Below are 8,083 nucleotides of genomic sequence, written 5' to 3'. Positions count from 1 at the left end.
AAGCTTTCATTCAGTCAGTCATTCTCTCTCTCTCTCTCTCTCTCTCTCTCTCTCTCTCTCTCTCTCTCGTTCTCGCTCTCTCCAACTCTCCCACTCCTCCTCCCCCCCACCCCAGCCCCGCCCCGACACCCCTCCCCTCCGACTCTCCCTCTCTCACTCCCTTTATCATCACCAACCCACCCACCCACCCACCCTAACCACCACCTCCCTCCCCAAACTCCTCAGATCCCCTACTAATGCCATGAATCAGGAGAGGCCACTGTCAGAGGGTTCTCAGTCACCCCACCTCCACCCCCACCCCCATGCCCTCACCCCGTCACTCCCTCAACCCCCACCGACCAACAACCAAACCCCTCTAACTCCCCCCCCCCTCTCTCTCTCTCTCTCTCTCTGTCTCTCTCTGTCTCTGCCCCCCCACCCCAAAGCCTCAAAAAGCCCAGAAGTGCAAATGAGATTTTAAAGACGTCCGCCAGAGCAAAGCGCCCAGGACCGCTAAGTCCAAATAAAGGCAAGTCCGGTAACCGGCGACTATCCTGAGAGGCGAGTTATGGGCCCCCAGGGTGTGCTAACTGTCCACCGCCTGGCCTCGGCGCCGACTGTTCGTTTTCGGCACTGCCTTCAAGCTCCGAGTGGAGCCGGAATAAATAATTGGTGTTTCCCGTTGGTGGACTCCAGTCAGGTCTTGGTCTGTCTGCCTGCCTGCCCGCCTGCCCGCCTGCATTGTTTGCCTGCCTGCCTGCCTCCATGTCTTGTCTGTCTCTCACAGACCATCACGCTGGAGTGAACTTGCAGGACATACAGAGAGAGAGAGAGAGACACAGACACAGAGAGAGAGAGAGAGAGAAAGCTTGGGTCATCAGATGGACTGGACTGGTCAAGGCAAAGCACTGAAAAAGAGACACAGAGAGAGAGAGAGAGAGAGAGACACACACACAGAGAGAGAGAGAGAGAGAGAGAGAGAGAGAGACAAAGCTTGTGTCATCAGATGGACTGGACTGGTCAAGGCAAAGCACTGAAAAAGAGACACAGAGAGAGAGAGAGAGAGGGAGACACAGAGAGAGAGAGACAGAGAGAGAGACACAGACACAGAGAGAGAGAGAGAGAGAAAGCTTGGGTCATCAGATGGACTGGACTGGTCAAGGCAAAGCACTGAAAAAGAGACAGAGAGAGAGAGAGAGACAAGGAGAGAGAGAGAGAGACAGAGAGAGACAAAGACACAGAGAGAGACAAAGCTTGTGTCATCAGATGGACTGGACTGGTCAACGCAAAGCACTGAAAAAGAGACACAGAGAGAAAGAGAGAGAGAGAGAGAGAGAGAGACACAGAGAGAGAGAGAGAGAGAGAGAAAGCTTGGGTCATCAGATGGACTGGACTGGTCAAGGCAAAGCACTGAAAAAGAGACACAGAGAGAGAGAGAGAGAGAGGGAGACAAGGAGAGAGAGAGAGAGAGAGAGAGAGAGAGAGAGAGAAAGCTTGGGTCATCAGATGGACTGGACTGGTCAAGGCAAAGCACTGAAAAAGAGACACAGAGAGAAAGAGAGAGGGAGAGAAAGAGAGAGAGAGAGACAGAGAGAGAGAGAGAGAGACAGAGAGAGAGAGAGAGAGACACAGAGAGAGAGAGAGACAGAGAAAGAGAGAGAGAGAGACACAGAGAGAGAGAGAGACAGAGAGAGAGAGAGAGAGACACAGAGAGAGAGAGAGAGAGAGAAAGAGACAGAGAGAGACACAGAGAGAGAGAGAGACACAGAGAGAGAGAGAGAGAGAGAGAGACAAAGCTTGTGTCATCAGATGGACTGGACTGGTCAAGGCAAAGCACTGAAAAAGAGACACAGAGAGAGAGAGAGAGAGGGGGGGAGACAAGGAGAGAGAGAGAGAGAGACAGAGAGAGAGACAAAGACAGAGAGAGAGAGAGAGAGAGAGACAAAGACAGAGAGAGAGACAAAGCTTGTGTCATCAGATGGACTGGACTGGTCAAGGCAAAGCAATGAAAGTGGACGGAGAAAATCCAAAAGACAAGAAACGGAGGGTGGTATTAAAGGGAGAAAAAGAAGGAATGAGGGAAAGGGTTGGAAGAGAAGCACACAGAAAGAAAGAAAGAGAGAAAAAAAAAGAAAGAAAGAAAGAAAGAAAGAAAGAAAAAAAAGAAAAGAAAGGGTGGAAGGAACGAAGGAAGGGAGAGAGAGAGAGAAGAAAAAAATCACGAAGGAAAGCAAGGAAGGAAAGCAAAGAAGGAAGGAAGGAAGGAAGGGGGAAATAAAGAAAGGAAGGTAGGTAGGTAGGTATAAAAGAAACTGAAAAGCAAACCTAGAAACGAAAACTCAGAAGAAGAAAAAGAATGGTGGAGACGGGGGCGGGGGCGGGGAAGGGCGGGGGGGGGGGGGGAACAAAACTATAAGCGAAGGGAAGGAAGGAAGAAAGGGATAAAAAAAAAGAATGGAAATATGATAATGTATGAAGGAAGGAAGGAAGGAAAGCAGATGAGAAACAAAACTATATAAACGAATGAAAAGAAGGGGGGGGGAGGAAAAGTTTGGAAATGGAGGATGGAGGGAAGGAAGGAAGAAAGAAAGAGAGGAAAAACAAAACTAGAAACGAAAAGAAGGGGAGAAAGGGGTGGGGGAGGAAGAGAATGGAAATGCACGAAGGAAGGAAGGAAGGAAAGAAGATGAAAAAAAAAAAAACAAACATGCAGCGAAGAAAAGGAAGGACGGCTGTGAAAAAAAAAGGGAGGGGGAGGGAAAGAAGAGGAACTGAAGAGAAAAGAAAGGAAAGAGAAAGGAAGGGAGGAAGGAAAAAGACAGGAGGAAAGAACATGTAGAAGAAAGGAAAGAAGGAAGTGGAAAAACAAAACTTGAAACGAAAGAAATGGCGGAAGGGAGGAAGAAAGGGGGGAAACTAGAGAGAGTGAAAGAAAGAAAGAAAGGAAGAAAAGAAAGGAAGGAAGGAAGAAAGGAAGGAAGATGAAAAACAAAACTAAAAAAATGGAGGAAAGAAGGGGATTCAGGAATTTTTATAAAAAAAAAAAACGTAAGAAGGAGGAATAGAGAGAGAAAAAAAAAACAAGAAGGAAAGAAGGAGAAATGAAAAGATGGAAAAAAGAAAAGGGGGAATGGATTGGCCAATGATTTCAGAATTTCTCCTCTCCCCTCTGTTCCCCCTCCCCCACCACCTTACCCACCATTCTTCTAAATTTTCTTCTTCTTTTTTTTTTTTTTTTTCCTTCCTGTTTTTCTTCTATCAGGCCAATTACTCTGGTGATAATAAATTCAATATCATGTTAATATTGATATTAGCATTATTTTACTATATTATGTACTGTTTGTTTATTTGTTTTATTTCATTATTTCATGTGTGTGTGTGTGTGTGTGTGTGTTTTGTTGTTGTTGCCGCGCATGGGTTTTTTTTTTTTTTTACGTGCGGCGCTACTAAGTGCTAAGTGCATGCTGCACCTTGCGGTACAGTACCTCGGTGTCTCGTCTCATCCGATACTGAGTACTAGCCCCAAGACTACTTACTGTTCAAGGACTTAGCGGAAGTGAAAAGGATGGGTAGTCACACAATCCTGGTTTCTGGGGTTTCGAACCCCAGGACACTCGTGTCCTAGCCAGACGCATTACCACTAGACCACGACTCCGAATGGAACGGATAGATATTTGGGGGGGGGGGGGGGGGGGAAAGGAGGAAAAGAAAGGAAGTGGTTCAAGAAATACGGCATTAACGATTAAAATGAATTGGATTTTTGTGTGTGTGTTTTTTCGTAAGGGAGAAAATTAAGAATGGGGGAAAAAACAGAAAAAAAAAGAAACAAACAGACATACACAAAAACACAAAGTGGTTAATAAGACGACAGGGACTTGAGAGGAAAAAAAATTTGATGAATAAAACTTTTTTTTTACGTCGTCAATAAATACATGAATAGATATTGTCTGTCTGTTTGTCTGGTTTATGTGTCTGTGTGTGCAAGTGTGCGTGTGTGTGTGTGTGCGTATGATAACATTCATAAAAAGAGAGAGAAGGTGAAGGGGAAAACCGGGGAGGGGACAGAGGGTGGGGAGGGACGGGAGGGAGAGTGACGAGAGAGAAGGAAAGAGATGGAGAGAGAGGAGGAGAAAGAGAGAGAGAGAGGATGAGAGAGGGGGGAAAGGAGAGAGACGAAGAGAGAGAGAGAGAGAGATGCCAACGGAGATAGAGAAAGAAAGAGAGACACCGCTCCCCTATTCACCAAAACGAACACAGAGACACACGAACACACACAATTGCAAGTCTGTCGCAACTGGGGGGCTGTCTTTGAAGTCAGCGGCCACCCCCCCTCCCCCTCCCCTCCACCCACCCACCCACACAACCACATCTCCTACCCCGCCATCACCCTCACCACGCAATCCTCTAGCTCCACCCTCATTCCCCCACCCCTATCCCCTCCCTTTCCCATGATACCCCTTCCCTCCCCCCCCTTCCCTTGCATCGCGCGGTCCTCCCAAGTACACTGTCATCAAACCATCCATCATGGCCTCCACTCAGACGGGTTCCACCCGCCCTGCGTCAAAACAACAGTACACACGTTCGGAGCTTAAAGACCCTCCCCCTCCCCCAGCTTTCTGCTTCAGCCCCTCCTCCTCCTCCGCCTCCTCCTCCTCCTCTTCTTCCTCTTCTTCAATAAACCCCACTGCCGCACCCGATCTTACGGTCTTTTTCAGCCGGGTGTTTCCGTTCCGATACAGACACGCCCTAATCAGTGACTGCAGTCATGACAAAAGTACGGTCACAATCTGGAGCGTGTTTGCGAAACAAAAGTAGTAGTAAATGGAAAGCTCTGAGGCGGTGTGGTGCTTTGATGGTATTCACAACGTGGAAAACAAGCTTTTGGTGGTCGTTAGTGTTGGGAGGTGGACTAGTAGAGGGGAGTGGGTGTAGATTAGGGTGGGGTGGTGGAGGTGGGGGTGGGTGGATCGTTGCGGAAGGGACGTGCAGGATGTGAGCTGGCCGATTTTGGAGTGGGAATAATTGTTTAATGTCCGTCCCAGTCACACATATACTGATGACTGTAGAAAGAACCGCCGTTTTGTAGAGCTGTGGAATTGTTTCTGAAATAACGTTTTAACTTGTTTGCTTTGCTTTGGTTTCGTTTGGTTTTGCTTGTTTCTTTTCCTTTTTTCTCTTTTTTTTTTTTTGTTGTTGCTGTTTAACCCCTTGGTTTAAATAATCTTTAAACGTTCAACAGTACACATGATTACGATGAAAACAATGACAAAAGAGCATCAACAAGCTTAAAGCTTATACTGTGCTCATAACGTTGCACTTCAATTTTAACATGACGGCTGATGAACCATATTATCAGTTGTATCAATTAATAGCATTCATAAACAGTAAGTAATGAAATAAAGCAAATAAAGCAAATAAACAAATAAATACATAATGGAGTAAAATAATGCTAATGTCAATATTAGCATGAGATTAAATCTAGTCACCAGTTTAACCCTTTGACTGCTGCCGACGAGGAGAAGAGTCGTCACCTCACTGACATTCTTCTTCTTCTTCTTCGTTCGTGGGCTGCAACTCCCACGTTCACTCGTATGCACACGAGTGGGCTTTTACGTGTATGACCGTTTGTACCCCGCCATGTAGGCAGCCATACTTCTTTTTTTCGGGGGTGGGGGTGGGGGGGGGGGGGTACTTCGCTGAGATAAAAGATTGACCTTACAGTTCCGGATGTCTCTCACCTTTCTTTTATCTTGACTTTTCCTTTTTCTGTGGGGACTTCACTAGGGTTTCCCGGCAAAATCAACTGTTGCACCAGTTAAAAGTGCACACAAAGTGGCAAATAAACCTGATATGCATACCGTGCTGATCTCATTTTGATTTGAAATAGTATTTCATTGGAAAACGTCACAATACAAATGCAATGAAGTTGAAAAGAAAACAAGAAAAATAGTGTATCAAGTTGCGGATGGTTTTTTGTTGTTGTTGTTTTTTTGTTTGTTTTTTTTTGGGGGGGGGTTGTTTTGTTTTTTGTTTGTTGTTTTTTCTTCCTTTTTTTTCTTTTTTACATTAATATTTTGCAACAAACCGAGGGTAGGCTTTCAATTCCTGCTCAGTGCTTTGGGTTTTTACGAAGATCAGGCATGTGTATACTTTTTTTTTTTTTTTTTTTTGGTTTGTTTTTTGCGTATTTTTTGTTGTAGTCGTTGTTGCTGCTGCTGTTTTACAGTCCGCACGCTTTAACATCTCCTTGAAACTGAAATTGAAACTAAAACTATCACTGATCACATTTCACCAAACTTCAGTTGTTCTCAGGGAGTTCATGCAGAAGGAATGGTGGAAATGATTTATAATTATCTGCCAGGGTATCCAGAGACAGACAAAACGTCATTTTGGAAAGGTGCGAAACTTCTCGTGTGAGATGCCACTTCAGAAATATACAAGACTTAGCCTATCGTATGTCAGTAGCAAGCAACATGGGATCATACTTTTTGACTCACTTGTGTAAACAAAGTGAGTCTATGTTTTAACCCGGTGTTCGGTTGTCTGTGTGTGTGTGTGTGTGTGTCCGTGTCTGTGTGTCCGTGGTAAACTTTAACATTGACATTTTCTCTGCAAATACTTTGTCAGTTGACACCAATTTGGCATAAAAATAGGAAAAAATTAGTTCTTTCCAGTCATCTTGTTTAAAACAATATTGCACCTCTGGGATGGACACCAAAAAAAAAAATTAAAAAAGAAGCCTAATTATATGCAAACTGCATTTACTGTTATATTTATATTTTTTGTATTCTCTAAACTTTGGCACTTTGACCTCTTATTCTGACACAACAACAAGAGGAGTCATTATTATCATTTTTTGTTCAAACAGGAACTTCTTTTGTTAAGCATGGAATTTTTATTTATTTTGCAAACGTTTTGGTGCAGATAGTAAAAAAAAAAAGGAAATTACTCTGTAATTAATGCTAGGGGACTTAATTTATCACAAGTGAGTCTTGAAGGCCTTGCCTCTCTTGTTGATGTGTTGTTGTTAGAGATCTTCGTGGAGTATTTTCTGTAGCCTCCTGTACAAACATGGAGAAGAGTAACCACTTTTATTGGTAATTGCTGCTATTAGCAATTAACTAGTATTACTTTGCAGAAAGGGGGAAACTTTTGTTTTTTTTAATTAATATATCATTTGAGTTTTTATTTCTTATTTTCCTTCAGGGTTCTATGGCTTGTAGTTGTTGTTTTTTTTCTTAATTCCGATCATCAAATGATGCTTATATTCATTGTAAACTCTTTAGATATATTAATCTCCACGGCGGCCCCCAAAAAAAAAGAAAAAAAAAAAAAAGGGGGGAACAATGTATGTCTGCAATGACTGTCATTTATATGCAGTTGGAAAATGTGTATTTCAACATAACTGCAATTGTGTAGCGTCCACCAGCCGTCAAACGAAACAAATGTATTTAATCACATTCCTGAGCACGATATAAGCTGTTTGCTTGTTGTTGCTCCGCTGTCTATCTGTACATGTGTGACATATTTACTGAATAAAATTTTGTTTAAATCAAAAAAATCAATACGAACACTGCGTTAGTGCAGTTATACAAAATCAGGGAGGAAAAGCTTTGGAGAAGTCAGTGGTGTTTTCCAAGCCATAGCACTTATCATGATAATAATAATGGTAACCGGGAAGAAAAAACCTGAGTCTATAATTATGAATGATAGTACGTACACGTTATACAAGTTTGTGGGGATTTTGTGAAAGAAAAAGAAAAATGGCGGGAAATTTCATTTCCAAATAAATCATTTTGTCGAGCTTCTCTTCCACAGATGAGAAGATGAAACAAAATTGTTTGACCAGATTTTGACCCATAAATGGCCAAACCTGCAACAAACTCAATTAAAAAAAAAAAAAATCAAAGGCTCTGCATTCTACCAACACTGTTCTTCCACATAGACGTCGGAAAATATGTTAACAAATAATGAGGCCAGGGGATGAAATGATTAACATATATTTGTTCATTTCCAGTTGAAAAACCACCGAGGCAACCATGTGTTTGTTCTGTATTGTCCATGTGTTCTGTGTGGCTTTTTCAGGATGAAAGAGGCTATACCA

General features: G+C 43.3%; 1 pseudogene; it reads left to right on the top strand.

The window, feature by feature from the left end:
• The first annotated feature begins 1,575 nt into the window (after positions 1-1,575).
• On the top strand, positions 1,576-8,069 carry LOC143290116 (uncharacterized; annotated as a pseudogene).
• Positions 8,070-8,083: the final 14 nt, after the last annotated feature.

The sequence above is a fragment of the Babylonia areolata genome, chromosome 15 (genome assembly GCF_041734735.1).
Source record: "Babylonia areolata isolate BAREFJ2019XMU chromosome 15, ASM4173473v1, whole genome shotgun sequence".
In the NCBI taxonomy this organism is placed as follows: domain Eukaryota; kingdom Metazoa; phylum Mollusca; class Gastropoda; order Neogastropoda; family Buccinidae; genus Babylonia; species Babylonia areolata.
Note: the sequence above shows the minus strand (reverse complement) of the source record. Positions and strands in the feature narration are given on the sequence as shown.